Source organism: Sapajus apella, unplaced genomic scaffold (assembly GCF_009761245.1).
Source record: "Sapajus apella isolate SASKATOON/1434 unplaced genomic scaffold, GSC_monkey_1.0 scaffold2, whole genome shotgun sequence".
Lineage (NCBI taxonomy): Eukaryota > Metazoa > Chordata > Mammalia > Primates > Cebidae > Sapajus > Sapajus apella.
In genome coordinates this window covers 35,749,550-35,767,361 of record NW_022436942.1, presented here as the reverse complement: position 1 = coordinate 35,767,361, position 17,812 = coordinate 35,749,550, and the positions used below count along the sequence as shown (strand labels likewise).

At 38.6% G+C, this 17,812-nt stretch overlaps 1 pseudogene; it reads right to left on the bottom strand.

Annotated features, from left to right (window-relative positions):
* Positions 1-677: 677 nt before the first annotated feature.
* Positions 678-17,402, bottom strand: LOC116554826 (annotated as a pseudogene).
* Between the last annotated feature and the right edge of the window lie 410 nt (positions 17,403-17,812).

Sequence of the window (17,812 nt, the reverse complement as noted above, 5' to 3'; positions counted from 1 at the left end):
GGATGAAATGTTCTGTAAATATATATTAGGTTCATTTGTTCTATAGGGCTGATTAAGTCCTGTTTCTTGGTTGATTTTTCTGTCTGGATGATCTACCCAATGCTGAAACTAAGGTGTTGAAGTCTCGAACTATTATTGTATTGGAATGTATCTCTCTTTAGCTCTCATAATATTTCCTTTACATATCTGAATGCTCCAGTGTTGAGTACATATATTTACAGTTGTTATATTCTCTTGGTGAATTGACCCCTTTATCATATTTAATGACCTTCTTTGTCTATTCTTACAACTTTAGTCTTAAAACCTATTTTGTTTATCCTGCTCTTTTTTTTGTTTCTGCTGGCATGGAATATCTTTTTCTATTCCTTTATTTTCAGTCTATGTGTGTCTTAATAGGTGAAGTGTGTTTCTTACAGGCAACAGATCATTGGGTCTTTTTTTGTTTTTTAAACCATTTAGCTTCTCTATGTCTTTTGATTGGAGAATTTAGTACATTTATAGTCAATGTTATTATTGATAAGAAAGGACTTACTCTTGCCATTTTGTTATTTGCTTTCTGGTTTTCTTTTTCTCCCTTCCTCCCTCACTGCCTCCCTTCCTTCCTTTCTTCCTTCCTCCTTTCTGTGAAAGCGGTTTTCTCTGGTGGCATGTTTTAATTTCTTGTTTTTTATGTTTTGTATAGCTGTTGCGGTCTTTTTTTTTTTCAATTTGAAATTGGTATTACTTATTAACTAATCAGATTACAAACATAAGCATGATAGTCACTTTAATTCTTCTTTCTAATAAGCTTGTTGACCTTGTCTTCTCTGTGGTCAGTATCTCCACCTTCTACAAAACGAGTGGTTTTTTCTTCATTCCAGCTTATGGAGAGTATAATTTGAAAGGCCACAGAAAGTTCTTTGCTTCTTGAAAGCATTTTCCAATATTATCAATCTCATAAATCAGATCCTTCAGGCAGATGATGCCATATTTACCAAAATATCAAGCAATCAAAGTGTTATCTGTCAAGACGGCTTACTTCTTATTGAATTTGCCATAACCACACTTGTAGATTGCTGGCATCTACTGACTTCATTACTGTTCACTTATTGACTTCCTGTTTGGGCACCCCCATGTAATATAGGGTCCTATGATCCTCAGCATATTAATTGAACCCTTATTGAGCTTAACAAAGCTTCCACTGAAAATCTGAAGAAGATGAAGAAACTGCAGTGCTTTTCAGACCTTTGGGCTCACACCATTGATATCTCTAATCCTGCTGACAAATGCCAATTTGGGCTCTGCAGGAACACAGAAGTTGCTGGCTTTTCTTGTTATCATGGCCGTCAAATCTCAGTTCTGTACATTTGCTTATATTCCTTGTGATAGTGCTTAGCTTTTTCATAGATGAGCTTCCTCTTTGCCTTTCATTTTTTGGGCAAATCTCTTTCTCAGGTGCTTGATCTTCAGCTCTGCAAAATTTTCACTTCTTTTTGAGGGGATTCTACCACAGCAGGAAACTTCTTCTCTTTGACACCCTCTGTGGTTCCGGTTGGAAAAGATTAAGTTGGCCTGTTGTAGGTTTTTTATTTGAGGTTGCCAGGAGGCTTACAAATAACATCTTGTAACCCATTATTTTACACTGGTGACAAGTTAACTCTGATTGCAAAAACAAACTAACCAGCAAAGAGAAAACTAATAAAAGCTCTACACTTTAACTTCATCCTTCCCGCTTTTTAAATTTTTGTTGTTTTTGTTTATATCTTATTATATTGTCCATGTCTTAAAAAGTTGTTGTAGTTATTATTTTTAACAGGTCCATTCTGTAGTCTTTCTACTCAAGATATGAGTAGTTTCTACACCACAATTACAGTGTTATAATATTCTGAGTTATTTTGTGTACTTACTATTACCAGTGAGTTTTGTTTCTTCAGATAATTTCTTCTTGCTCATTAACATCTTTTTCTTTTAGATTGAAGAAGTCTCTTTAGCATTTCGTGTTGGACGGGCCTGGTGTTGATGAAATTCCTCAGCTTTTGTTTGTCTGGGTAGTCTATTTCTCCTCTGTGTTTGAAGAATATGTTCACTAGATATACTATTCTAAGATAACATGTTTTTTCCTTCGTCACTTTAAATGTATCATGCCACTCTCTTCCGGCCTGCAAGATTTCCACTGAGAAGTCTGCTGCCAGATATATTGAAGCTCCTTTATATGTTATTTGTTTCTTTTCTCTTTTGAGATGCTTTTAAGATACTTTCTTTCTCCTTGACCTTTGAGAGCTTGATTATTAAATGTCTTCAGTTAGTCTTATTTGGGTTAAATCTGTTTGGTGTATGTCTATAACCTTCTTGTACTTGAATATTGATATCTTTCTCTAGGTTTGGAAAGTTCTTTAGTATCTTTTTGAATAAACTTTCTACCCCAATCTCTCTCTGCCTCCTCTTTAAGGACAATAACCCTTAGATTTGCCCTGTTGAGGCTGTTTTCTACATCTTGTAGGTGTGCTTCATTCCTTTTTATTTTTTTCTTCTCTCTCTGTGTATTTTCAAATAGCCTGTACATAAGCTCACTAATTCTTTCTTGTGCTTGATCCATTCTGCTTCAGAGACTGATTCACTCTTCAGTTTGTTAATTCAGTTTTTCAGCTTCAAAATTTCTGCTTGATTTTTTAAAATTATTTCAATTTTTTTGTCACATTTATCTGATAGGATTCTGAATTCCCTCTCTGTGTTACCTTGAATTTTGTTGTACTTACTCAAAACGGCTATTTTGAATTCTCTGTCTGAAAGGTCACATACCTCTGTCATTCCAGAATTGGTCATTGATGCCTTATTCAGTTTGTTTGGTGAGGTCATGTTTTCTTGGACAGTCCTGATGCTTCTGGATGTTCATCAATGTCTGAGCACTGAAGAGTTAGATATTTATTCTAATCTTCATAGTCTGGGCTTGTTGGCACCCATCCTTCTTGAGAAAGCTTTCCAAGTATTTGAAGGGAATTGAGTGCTGTGATCTAAGTCTTTGGCCACTGCAGCCCCGTGTGCATCAGGGGGCACCCAAGCCCAGTAGCACTGTGACTCTTACAGACTCATAGGGGTACCACTTTGATGGTCCTGGGTAATATCTGGGAAAATTCACTGGATTACCAGTCAGAGTCTTTTGTTCTCTTTTCTTACCTTCCCCCAAACAAATGGAATCTCTCCGTGTGTGCTGAGCTACCATGGTACCAGCATGGTACTAGGCCTTGCCTTAGACCTGTGGCAACCACTGCCGGGCTACTGCTGTTTATTTCAGGCCCAAGGGCTCTTTATTCAGCAAGTGAAGAACCCAGCCAGGACCAGCTCTTTCCCTTCAGCGCAGCAGGTTCCCTCTGGCCCAGGGTGGATCTGAATATGTTGTCGAGGAGCTAATGCCTGGAATGGGGGCCTTGGGACTCTTCTTGGTGCTTTACTTTACAGTGGCTGAGCTGGTATCCAAGTTGTAGGACAAAGTCCTCTTTACTCTCTTCTTTCTTTTCCTCAAGCACAAGGAGTCTCTGCCAGAGCTGAGAGCTGTGCTTCCTGGAATTGGGGGATGGGAATGATGCAAGCATACCCTTGGCTGCCCCAGCTTATGTCTCACTAGGTCACATGCATCCCAAGTCCACTGGCTCCAAGCCAGGCGCAGCACCAAGACTTGCTCAAGAATTGCAGTCCTGATGGCCTAGACTGCCTTTCAAGTTTATTGAAGACCCGAGACCACTTTACCAGGTATTGGTGGCTAGCAATCCTGACTGCTGGGGTAGATGATTTCCTCTGGCTATGACTGGTCTAAATGCTCCCTCTGGAGCACCAGCTAAATGTCCCTGTGTTGCTTTCTGCTGTGACAGGCAGCACTGAGTTCCAATGCAAGATACCACACTCACTCCCCTCCCCCTCACCTAAGCACACAGACTCTCTCTCTTTTCGGAGTGGCACTGGATAGGGGAGTAGTGGAGTTGGCAATTCAAGCCTGTCTTTCCTACCCTCTTCACTGCTTCTTTCCTTGATAAGGTATTAATCATGCATTTGATTTTTGGTACTTATGAAGGTGGTTTCTTGTGTGGATAGTTGCTCAATTTGGTTTTTCTGTGGCAGGTATGGAATGGGAAATGCTGGAAGGTTCTATTTGGCCATCGTGCTTCAAGAGGCCTCTCTGGTTGTATTAGTTGAAGATAATAACCCACCTGCTATGCATGAGAATGGGTAGCATTTATGCCCAAATATATTCAGTTGTATTGCCACAAGTGCAGAAAAAGTGCTGAAACTCAACTATAAAGGAAAACATGTTATTTTCAAGTAAGGAAAATAAAGTCTTCTTTCTTTTATCAGTTGTTTTCACCATGAGAGAATAGAGACATTTTGATGTAGTGTGTAAGTGGATACAGTTGGATTCAGGCAAACTGTTTGGAGGTAAATTTCTGGCTTTGCCACTTTGAAGCTCTGTAGTCTTGAACAAGTTATATGTTTCTGTAAATTCCAGCTTCTTATCTGTAAAATGTGGATAATTATAAAACTATCTCCCTCCCCTGTGAGGTTTAAATGGGATAACACCCAGACAATGCAGTAGTCAGCAGAGAGTGGCCTTTCAGTTAATGCTAGATATTTTCTTTCCGTTACACCCTGCCTCGTCTTTGCACTCTTTCCTCCAGGGTGAAACTCAGAAGAATAGGGAATCAGTTTTGTCTTGATCACTGATGTATCTCAATCACTCAGTAAACATTTGTTGAAAGAATAAATTAACAAACCTCTTCTTTGAGTAAAGCAATTCAAAAAGCTGGGCTCTGCAGGGATCAGACTTGTTTTAAATCATACTTTCATTTTTTTAAAAAATTTATTTATTTTTGTAGGACAGGTTCTTAACTATGTTGTCCAGACTGGTCTTGAACTCTTGGCCTCAAGCAATCCTCCTGCCTTATCCTGCCAATTTGCTGGGATTACGGATGTGAGCCACCATATATAGCCAAACTATATTTTCAGAAGCCATGCAGAAAAGGGAGTGTGTTACCAAATCCATCAGCCTTCAAAAGACTCTAAAATGATAGTGAAATTCCTGGTTCATATATGGGCACTTCAAAGAAATTTTTCAAGGTTTACGATGGAAGCAAAGAAGAGGCAAATTAATTTTATTGACACAAAGATGTAGTACTTCTTTTTTTTAACATTTCCCTCATGAGAATCACCATATGTCTTGCCTGAAGATATTGAACCAATGTGCTGCTTTAGCTAAAAATAGAAAGGGAAGATCATTAAAAAGATCAACAAAATGTACATATAGTTTATCTTTGGCTCCAACAAGGCTCACCTTTGCCTGAAAAGTAAGTCTAATTCTATGATAACTAGTGCTAAAGAATCAGGAGATGCAATTTCTTGATCCCAGCAACATAAAATAGGAGTATGCCTCTTTGTCCTCTTTATTTCCTAAGGGATTCTAAGAAGCATTTAAGGGAATATAGAGTATGTGCTCACCGGTAAAGAGTTAGTCATTTTATAACATGTTTAAAAATCACTTTATTTTTAGAATGTTCCCTTTTGTCATTGACATCTTAATGTACTGTAATTTAAAATTTTTGCATGTTGAATGAGCAGAGCACAAGCACTTCACAACACTGAGAATAATTGCTACTTAAATATGCCATAAATCAATATATAATGCAAGGATACACAATAATGGTGCAGAACATGCACCCTACTTTAATAGCAATAAAAAATAGTTTAAAAGGTGGGTAGGATGCTAAATGGAATGCTCGTTTTATTCTCACAGAAAAGGGCCAGAACAAAAAGAAAAAAGGAATACCCATTTTAGATATATTCTCTAGTTCTTTATTCATTAACTATTTGTTAATGTGACACTCCAAACAGTAAAATCCATGATTTTAGTGTGTGTATAAACCTGAAACTTACTTTTAGACAGTCTCAGGGAGGATATAATTTCATGTGTATAGCATGAGCCAAAATTTTTAAGGAAAACTAAACTCTATTGTTTCTAAATTTAAAACCTTTGCATGTCTTTAAAAACAATTTTGTCCACAGTTGAACTCTCAGATATAATAGGAGTATGATGCTAAAATACTGCAAGTAAAACTTTTGTTTGTTTGTTTGAGATGGAGTCTCACTCTGTTACTCAGTCTAGAGGGCAATCTTGGCTCACTGCAACCTCTGTCTCCCAGGTTCAAGCGATTCTCCTACCTCAGCCTCCTGAGTAGCTGGGACTGCAGGTATGCACCACCACGCCCGGCTAATTTTTGTATTTTTAATAGAGATGGGATTTCACCATGTTGTCCAGGCTGGTCTCGAACTCCTGACCTCAGGCGATTCACCCTCCTCAGCCTCCCAAAGTGCTGGGATTATAGGCATGAGCCTGGTGGCCGGCCATAACTTTTCCTAGAACTTGATTAGAACAGGAAACTTCCACAACTTTGAAGGAAGGTGTGTCCAGAGTGTTAGAGGAGATAATTTTCCTTAATTGCTAAGTCCAAAGTTTACTAGCTTATAAAGTTTAGAAATTTTAAAAAATAAATCCACATTTTCTCAGGATAGATTTTCTTCTGTCATCCTTCTGGAGCCTGGCATACTATACTGTAACAAGATCAACAGACAGAGGCTTTCTTCACATAAATAATGTAAAAGGGTTTAATCAAGATAATGGAAAGTCTTGATTATTTTGTAGATAATCTCTGAGGGCACCGAGTACCGAGTTTTCTGTGGCCTCCACCCAACACTTCTGGTCCTGCTCAATGATGTCACACAGGCCCCAGCCTCTTCATTTTTCTGCTGTCATGAATGGCCTGTTTCCCTTCATGCTAACAAAATAGATGCCTCAGCTCCAGACATCACATCCTCAAATAACAAAGTCAAAAAGCAAGCAAGAAAGAAGGTCTGAGAGCTTCTCCTCAGGTATCACTCTTTTTTCGAGGAGGAAAGTGTTTTCCAGAAGTTCCCCAGCTGACTTCTGTTTTCTCTTATGTCTCAATGACTACAACTATTTTACCCACCTTCCCTAACTCAATCACAGCAAAAGAGATGAATACATCTATTGAATTAAAACACTCACAATTTGCCCCCTGGGGCTAAAAGAGGGGTCAACTTTCCCTGAGTACATTGTTACCAAATCTTTGAATAAAATTGGATTCTGTTAGCAAGGAGTAAGAGTTAGATGATTGTTTGGTCTGAAACCAATAATGCCTGCCACACCACACAGACTGGTATATACATCTGAATGTCAGCGGATTCATTTACACTGAGAAATATTATTGCCAAAAAAGCTGGGCACTTGAGTTCTTTGGCCAACATATTCTATTATCATTAAAAATTTTCAAGAGAAGTGCTATGATTTGGATGTGCGCCTCCAAAAAGCATGTGTTGGAAACTTAATCTCCAATGCAACAGTATTGGTAGGGCCTAATGGGAAGAGTTTAGGTCAAGAGGGCTCCATCCTCATGAAGGGATTAACGTCAATTATGAAAGGGCTTGAGGCTGCAGGTTCAAGCTATTGCTCTCTCTTGCTCTCTTTCTTTCTTTCTCCCTCTGCCTCTCTCTGCCTCCCTCTTTCCCTGTCTCACCCTCTCGCCTTCCACCTTGGGATGATGCGAAATCCCTTGCCAGATCCTGGCACTCTAATACTGGACTTCCCAGCTTCCAGAACCAAGAGAAAAATATTTCTTTCCTTCACAAGTTACTCAGCCTGTAGTCTTCTGTTACAGCAACACAGAACAGTCTAAGACAGGAAGTTAAATTATAATAAGAAAGCTGCAAGGTGAGGGAGGAATCAGACCTAGAGAAGTAGTTATTTCTCTGTGCTCAGGTTGTCTCCTCTGCCTGCAGTGCTTTTCCCTTTTTTAACTCCCACATGTCCTTGAAAATTCAGCTTAAGCCTTGTCCACCTCTAGAAAGCTTTCTTTATTACTCACTCTCTCCACATCTGCACTTCCCACCCTTAGCTGAGTTACTTGCCTCTCTTCTGTATTACCATGGCATACTGTGCATAACTATCATTACACCTACTTTATTGTATTGCAGTCATTTGTAAGTCCTCTTGACTAAATATGAGTTCTTTAGAAGCAGCAACCTTGTATTTGTAGTCTTAGTGGTGAGCACATGGCTCAATATATATATATATAAAAGGTTAGATATTTGTGGTAGAAAGAATAATGAGCCCCTCCCAAAGATGTCTATCCTTGAAACCTGTTGTTACAGGCTAGTTACAGGTGTCAAATTGGAGGGTGTTTCTGGATGAGATTAACATTTAAATCATTGAACAGACAGTAAAGCAGATTGCCCTCCATAATGTGAGTGGGCCTCATCCAATCAGTTGAAGGCCTGAATAGAACAAAAAGACTGGCTTCTTTAACCAAAAGGGAATTTTTCAGCAGACTGCTTTGGATGTCATTGGTACCACTGGCTTTCCTGATTGCCTGCCTGCTGGACTTTGGACTGAAATTACATCATTGGCTTTCCTGGGTCTAGAGCCTGCTTGCAGATTTTGAACTTGCCAGCCTCCATAATCACGTCAGCCAATTCCTTAGAGTTTCTTTTTCTTCTCTCCTCTCCCCCTCCAACACCCCCGTACCCGTATATATATCCTATTGGTTCTGTTTCCCTGAAGAATCATGAACATCTATTAAGTGTATTATCTCACAGGGTAAAAGGGAGTCTGTAGGCATGATTATGTTAAGGGTCTTGAGGTGGAAGATCATCTGGGATTATCCAGTAATCACAAAGATCCTTATAAGGTGGAAGCAGAAGTGTCAGAGTCAGAGAAGTTTGATGGCAGAAACAGAGGTCCAACTATGCAATTGCCGGCTGGGGATTACAAATCAAGCATAGTATTTATAAGCTGGAAAAGCAAGGAAACAGAACTTCCAGAAGGAATGCAGCCCTGTTGACATCTTAATTTTAGCTCAATAAGGCGCATTTTGGATTTCTGACTTCCAAACTATAAGAAATTTATGTTGTTTAAGGTAGCATGTGGTGATTTGTTAAAGCAGTAATAGAAAACTAATAAAGTATTCAATAAATATTTATTGATTGACAAAATGACCTATGTGTTTACTCTATTAAGGTATTATAATAATAGCTATCATTTATCTATTGCTTGCTATATACTAGACATTTTTAGACATTCAATCTTGATCCTCAAAACTGAACCTTTCATCAAGTTATAATTATACCCATTTACAGATGAGCAAACTAAAATACAGATGATAGATAGGATACTTTTATGAAAGTACCATGCCAATAAATGTTACAGCAGATATAGTAAACCAAGGAAAATTATTATTTTCTTTTTTAATTATCCAGAAAGATCTTGGAAAGACACATTCTTCCAAATCCCAGTGCTCCCAGGATATCATAAGACCTAAGACCTGCAGCTCTGTAATACAATAGAGGACTAGCCAATGGTAGCACCAAAACATGGCTTGAAAGCCCTTTAGCCTCTTTCAAATCTCCTTCAGCACCCCTAAAGTAACCCAAGGAACAACAAGACTAAAATAAAAACAGTGTGCTTATTTGCAAATGCAGTTTCAAGACAGTCTGCTAGCTCCTCATGGTGTGGGTATAATCTCCCATAAGTCCCTCCCGCAGGAAATTCTGGAGCTGCCCAACAGGACAGTCTTTGTCAGACTCCCACTCTCCATGGACTGAGACAAACCAAATATTGGGGATAAGGCTCATCTTTATTGTCATATTTTTGTATGTTTGTTAATTCTTATCTTTTGAAAATATTAATGTAATCAATTAGACCATAGCCATGGCCTCCTCAGGCAATAAGACAGTCTTTTCAAGATTCTTTTGCATATGTATAAATGCACCAATTTCTTAAACATTTCATAAACTTATAATCATCTGACAATCCTAATTCTATTTATGAGCTTCACTACACGACCACCCTAATGTATTACCTATACACAAATTACATAAATATCTGAATATTTACTTAGAAAATCTTTTTAATGAGCAAAGACTTATTATAAAGTAATTGCACTATAAAATCCCAATTGAAATAATCATAAACTGTAAAAACTCTGCTCAAAATGTTAGTAGATGCAACCACAGGTTTATTTTGAGTAATCCTGTCTTGATGTAATAAGTCCCTGAGAAATATTTAACAAAATAATAATGATCACTTTTTTATACCTATGGATAAAATAGAAAGGTCTGTTTCCCTTATTTGCTTTTTATAAAAGAAGAGTCTTTTTTTTTTTAATTTTAGAGACTGTTTAAATTGCTTTACAGATGACGTTTTAAAAGAATTGGCTGAATGTTATTATTTGCCTAATTGAAGGGAGCTTTTTTAGAACATAATAATTAGGAAAGTTTATGGTAGAACATTTCTGATATGAATAATTTAGTTTGCCTGTATAAAACCAACATGGGTGGTCTTATCACCACTACCACTGAATTCACATGCAGAGCATACTTTTAAAATTTGGGAACCCTGTATTCGCCAACCACGCAGAGTTTGCTTACTAAACACATATGAAGTATGGATATCTTTACCAGTCTTTCTGTTAAATATATTAATTAACTCACTGAAACATGTTCAAAAGTAAAACAATAAGGAAATCTATAACAAACAATAATTCCTTTCTTAGTATTTGCTGATTGCTAACCACAAGCATAATTTACAGCCGTAAATTTTTTTGGAAGAAATTAATACAGTAACAATTTCTTTTAAATGCTTGCTTGTAATAAATGTTGCCTCCAGGTGGGGCGCAGTGGCTTACACCTGTAATCCCAGCACTTTGGGAGGCCAAGGAGGGTGGATCAACTGAGGTCAGGAGTTGACCAAGACCAGCCTGGCCAACATGGTAAAACCCTATCTCTATTAAAAATACAAAATTAGCTAGGAGTGGTGGTTCATGCCTGTAATCCTAGCTACTGAGGAGGCTGAGGCAGGAGAATCACTTGAACCTGGGAGGCAGAGGTTGAAGTGAGCTGAGATCATGCCATTGCACTCCAACCTGGGTGACAAGAGCAAAACTCTGTCTCAAAAAAAAAAAAAGTTACTTTCAAAAACTACAGCATGTAAAGTTTCAAAAATAATAAATGAAAGCCAAAATCCTTTTGATGAACTTATCTTTTCTCTGTCAAACCAGTCTTCAATCTTGACTCCTCATTTTCCCTGGCTATGTACCCCTTTTTATCAAATAATTCATTGGAGGTCAGGATGCAGTCCTAGCTACCTGGGTGACTGAGGCAGGAGGATCACCTGTACCCAGGAGTTCAAAGCCAGCTTGGGCAACAGAGTGAGATTCTGTCTCTAAAAAATAATAATATTCGCAAAATGAAATCATTCACTGGGTTCTATAAATTCTCTCTCTTAGTATAGTCATGAATGTATCTCCCTCTTTATTGTAGCTCTCTTAATTCTGGTCACCATCATCTCTTGGCTTGCTTTATGACAACAGTCTTCTAAATGGTTTATCAGTTTCTTTGCTTCTAACCTCCACTATGAACTTCCCACGTTGGTATAATTTCATGCTTTAAAATTCCAACAGACCACCTATGCTTTGTAAAATGAAAATCAAATCATGCCACTCTGCTACTCTGCTGCTTAAATCCTTCAACAACTTCTTGCTCTCAGAACCAATTTTAAACTTCAGATATTGAGACATGAAGAAGCCCTAGGTGATTTAGACCTTGTTTAGGTCTCCAAATGTATGATCACCCAATAGCACAAACCCAAAGGGCAAGGACCATGACTTAAAAAAAAAAAAAAAAAAAACCTTATATTCTCATTTCCAGTTTAGTATCTGAAAGATACTACGTACTCAACAAATATTTGTTAAGAATTTTCTGACCTAGTTTTATAGTGTAAAAAATATACTCTCAATCTTTTGAAGCTCACATGAAATGGACAGGCTTCCCAAATTCTCCATCAGCTCTCTGAGATTCATCTTTGTGCTTGTTTCCTAGACCTTCACTAGTATTCACTTTCTGGCACTGTGGCAATAGTGCTTTCCTGATTTATGAAACACTATGACATTAGACCATAGCCAAGGGCTACGTCCAAGAGTACTGCCTGGGGGAGCACCTCAGCAGCTGAAAACCAACTCTCATTAAATTGCATGAGTGGAATGCATATAAAACATTTTATTTTAAGCACTAAAATAAATTTTCTATTATGAGATTTTCAATTTTCTATTATGAGATTTAAAAAATGGTATTTTAAATGTACATGTGAACCCCCAGAAAGTTATTTTCACATTTAGTGTCTGTGTAAATAAACAAACAAATCCTATTAAGTCAGACAGGTTTTTAAATTTTAAGGCAAGCTTTCCTAGTGATTTTGGTCTTAGCTCTAACCATTTATTATAGTTAAACATTCAGATGTTTTCTGAATCTCTCTCACTAACCGTTCTCCTTTTCCTGCCTTTTTGAGTAGTTCCATAAAAATAGACATTATGAGGCCAGGCACAGTAGCTTATGTCTGTAATCTCAGCACTTTGGGAGCCCAGGGCAGGCGGATCATGAGGTCAGGAGTTAGAGACCAGCCTGACCAACATGGTGAAACACTGTCTCTACTAAAAATACAAAAATTAGCTGGGTGTGGTGGCACGTACCTGTAATACCAGCTACTCAGGAGGCTGAGGCAGGATAACTGCTTGAACCCAGGAGGTGGAGGTTGTAATGAGCTGAGATCACGCCACTGCATTCCAACCTGGGCAACAGAATGAGATTCTGTCTCAAAAAAAAAATATATATATATATATATATATATATACATAAAATGAATTTGATAGCCAATTTAATCATGAAAAGAATATCATTACTTAACACTAGGATTCACTGGATGAGAGGTGGCATTTAACATAATTCAAATGATGAGATAAACAAGTTAAGCCATTAACAAGAATGGAGAGATTATATTCTTAGCATCTTTGGTTATTACTTCTTAAATAATTCATATGCTCACCTATACTTCCATCCATCTATTCATTTAAGTATTTCCTGAGAATCTACTATGTGTCCTGGTACAAGGTAGTGGGGATACAGCGTCTCATATAGCAGGTGAGCTATGTCCCCTGATGGAGTTTATACTCCCCGAGCAGAGACAAACATGAAACAAGGAGGAAAAGTTTAGAATAATATCGCTTCAGAAATTGCCAACTACTCTAAAATATCTAAAATGTGGCAATGGGACAAAGTGACGGGGGAGAGATGCCAACTTTAGTTAGGGTGAGTCAATAAAGGATTTCAGTGTTGCACTTTTAACAGTGAGGCGGAGCCACAGGAAGATCTGGAGGAACAGTGACCTAGACAAGGTAGAGAAACACAAGAGCCCTGATATGGAAATAACATGCATATTCTAGAAAAATAAAGAGCAGTGTGGAATATCATAACATAATGATTGCGCCTGGACAAGAGATAATGAGGGCTTGAACTAGGGTTTTAATGTTGAGGGTGGTAAGTGGTTGAGTTGGGTATATATTTTGGAGGTCCAACTAATAAGACTTGTATGGCATGTGGGAATACAAGGAAAAGGGCCACTCCTAGGTTTTTGACTTAAGTAGTTGGGTGGATGGTGGTACTGTTTACTGAGATGGAGAATATCAGGGGGAGTTCTCTTTAGAATTTGTTATTTGTTCCATTTGTAATCTGATAACTATATAATACATCCAAGCGGAGATATCAAGTAGAAAGCAGAATGTTTGAGTATGGAACTCAAGATAGGCTAGAAGTGTCGCTTTCATCAAATACTTCCCTGCTGCAGGCTATTTTCTTCTGTATTAACTCAAAATTCATGAGAACTGCAGCCGCCCACATCAATATAATATAGCTACAAGGCCTAAGAACTGAGAACGCCTGTGTCAACGTGATTTAGTTAACTGCTCCAGGAAAATTTATCCAAAGAAGATAAGACCATAAACCAATAAATAACTTTGCTTTTTGCTTCAGGAAGTTCCTGCAACTTACCTGGATAAAGATCCATTATCAAACCATGGTTTATATATCAAGAGTCACTTCAAGAGTCTCACTTCACTATGCCTACCAATCCTAAACTATTATTTCACAAACTTGCCCAATCCCAATCTGTTCCCCACTTTGTTTGTTATTATTGTTATTTTATTTTTATTTTTCTTAGAGATGGGGTCTCACTCTGTCACCCAGGCTGGAGGCTGGAATGCAGTGGCGCATTCATAACTCACTGCAGCCTCAAACGCCTGGGCTCAAGCAATCCTCCCACCTCAGCCTCCTAAGTAGCTGGGTTTATAGGCATTGACCAGTGCACCCAGCTAACTAACAACAATTTTTGTCGGAGGAGGTAGAGACAGGGTCTCGTTTTATTGCCCAGGCTGGTCTTGAACTCCTGGCTTCAAGAGGTCCTCCCACTTTGGCCTCCCAAAGTGGTGGGATTATAGGCATGAGTAGTCCCCATTTTGAAGCAACTCCCATAAGACCCTTGAGCCCAGATCCCCCAAATCCTATGCAATTCTCTGATTTCTCTCCTTGATTCTGTCAAGGTGCTCATCTCTCTGACTGCAATAACTTCTAATAAACTGAATTTTGCATTGTTAAGCTTGCCTGGCTATATCTTGGAGAGTTAAATATTCTTTACTACTTTTTCTCCTGCCTTTATAATAGATGTTCATCCTGCAAATAACAAATCTTTGCAAATACCTTCCCTGAAACTCACAATTAGTGGAATGGGATTTCTGAAGCTGGGCAGACCCTTAATTTCTAAACAGTTTATTTCGCAGATGGGAAAACTGAAGCCAGGGCAATAGTGACTGGTGTGTCTGGTCTAGTGTCACAGCTAGTTAGAAACTACTTAGATTATAATCACTTACAGTTCCCAGTCTGGCACTCTTTATGGAAGAATACACAAGTTCATGTTGAGCAAGATAAAATAAATCATTCTATCTTGTTTTCTGTAAACGTCCTGGCAGGAGAGGGAGCAACCTGGCTGTTTTAAGTTTTGGTTTTATTTATGGTTGTGATGCTTCTGTACTACTTGTTAGGCTGGCTTAGGCACTAATTGGATGTATTCATAAAGACATTAATAAATTACAATTTACATTTACCAAAAATTCAGTTAGTGAAAGTCCATTAATCAACAGAAAGACACAGAAATACCAACAACCAAAGCATGCTTTCCTGATGTAGGTGAAGTTTTCTCCTCATCTAAACATAGAGAAATGAAACTAAAACAACCCCCCCCACCCCACTAACTCACCAAGTCATGTATCCCTTCTCAGAGGGCAAGATTTGCCATGTACATAAAATGTTCAAGAAGTGACAGTTTTCAAAATATGGAGTCTCTTTGAGAAAGCAGAAATACACAGGGCTGATATGTGTACATCTTCCCATTTGAACTCATATCTGGTAAACATTGTGGAAAATTTTCAAACATTTTCTGCAGGAACAATTAGAACAGTGCATTCTCTGCTCCTTGTCCCTTTGTTTCAGAAATGGTCTCTTCTGACTCCCATGTTATGACAATGGGAGCTGCCTCATAAATACTCCATGGCTCAATGCCCCAGCCATAGTTGATTGGACCAGAGTTGGGCAACTGGCCCATGGGCCAGTGGACTAAGGACCAAGAGATTTAAGTCAGCCTCTCAGTGCCTGGAATATAAATGTGTAAACTCGGAACTTGCTGTTAGCTGTATTTTTTTCATGTGGAGCAAAAAGCAGAGTAGGCCACATTTTTGCTTGAATGTTCTTCATTGCTCATGAGCCAGAGGATTAGGGTGGGGGAAGTTCTTCAAGCCAATCCCTCATTATGTACCCAAATTACCAAGTTAATACCAGACATGTAAAGAGAATGAAAAATAAAAGAGAATAAAGAAGGAAAAGAGAAGGAAGCACTACCAAATTCCTTCCCTAGCCCCCCATTTCCTGGAACCAAGGGAATAAAGTACCATTTGTACATTCTTTGTTAGGATGGATGGGCTGGCAAAAGACGTAATATTAGGCTCCTTTTCTTTGATCTTCACCAAAGCTTCTGAACAGGACACAGAGATTGTTTTTTAAGGGCATCATCAGAAGAGGAAGAAGATAGCACACCAACAGTAAGTATCCAACCATCTTTGCCCAAACCAACGATCAGGACTCCATCCTCATACATTGTCCTCACCTTATTCTTGTCACAAAAGTGGGGGTCTATATCTCATCATCTGACACCCACCTGGCCCCACCACCACCAGAGGCAAAGATGTATTTATTTCTAAGATCCACTCATTAGAAACTACTTTATTTTGCTTTGGGAACAGTGTTTGGTAATACTAAAAGCCAAAACATTCCTATGGTTAAGACTAGTACAAGACTCATTTTAATTTAAAAAAAATAAGACTTGTAGCTGATAAACAAATTTGATCCTTGTTCTTCTTCTTTCCTCTCCACAAAACTATAGTAAAACTGTAAGTAATTCTTCATATGTTGAATTAGCAGACCTCCTTATAATAACTGTCAAACCATTGCCATATTAATAGTATTCTATATAATTTTAATTTAATATAGTAAGTGATTTGAGTAAAAAATATACACAAGGTGCTATAAGAGTATACAGGAGAGAGGCTGGATTAAGCCTGGATTTAGGCTTTCTGAAAGACAGGGGCTGAGTCTGCAAAAATGAGGAAGACTTGGCCAGGAAAAAATTGTAAGTATATTATAACACTATAAGTAGAGTGTATAACATGCTTGATCAAGGCAGTGAACACCATGGAGGGGAACTTACAGAAAAAGTACAAGATGGGGAATTGTGAGAGTTGGGGGTAGAGAGAGAGAGAATGGGATCAGCTCATGGAAACCTCATACCCTATCCCAAAGACTGAGATGATTATTCTATAAGTATCATTGAGTGATTCATACAATGCCTTAGGTTGGGTTCCGTGGAAACAAACTCTGAGACAGAAAGTGGTATGCAGCTAGTTTACTGGGGAGTGTTCTAGTGAGAGACATCTGTAAGGAAGGAAGGCAGGATTGGGCAGAAGGAGGAGCTGACCTATAAAGCAGTTGTCTCTGAAGCCTCAGCTCATTCTACAAAAAAGCTGCGAAGCTGAGATGGCCCTTAGAGTTGTCCCAAATTGAGACAATGGGGCAGGACCTTAGCATTAATATCTTTGCATGAGCCAGTCATTTACTGTTGGCCATTACCAGAGAGGGGACTGGAGCTTAGGCAAAGTTGTTCTCCGAAGTGGTTATTTGATGCTAAGGGCAGCTCCCAGTGTGGGATGCTGACATTCTCAGCAGGTAGGGATAGGGAAATAAGCTTGATGAGGAAGTTTTGAATAGAGATCATAGTAACCAGAAAGGTATTGATCGACTTACCACCTATGCAACTTACGACCATTCGACTTTACAACCACAATCGCTAGCCACGACTGCTCCGCGTCTGGCAGCACAAACGTTGCCCAGCTGGGCATACGGCAGTGCGGACCAGCTTCCAGCAGCACTACCATCTCCGCGTGCACCATTTCAACTGTACATATAGCCTACTTAACTTACGACCAAATCGTGTTACGACCGGTCCGCGGTCCCGACCGTGGTCGTAAGTCAAGCACTAGCTGTACATACAAAGATAGGTAACAGTTATTGAGCACTTTCTATGTAACAGGCACTGTTCCAAGCTCTTCAAATGCACTGTGACATTTAGTCCTTACTACAAGGGCTATGAGAAAGATTATTTTATTGTCTTCATTTTATTTATTCTTATTTTATATTTATAGATCAAAAGGCAGAGAAGGTTAAGTGATAGTGCCAGGGCTCAAACCCAGGCAGTCAGACTCCATAACCTGGTATCACAAACATGACATTGTGCTGCCTTTCAATGAGGAGGAATACAGTCACCTTTGCAGCTTAGATAGGCTTT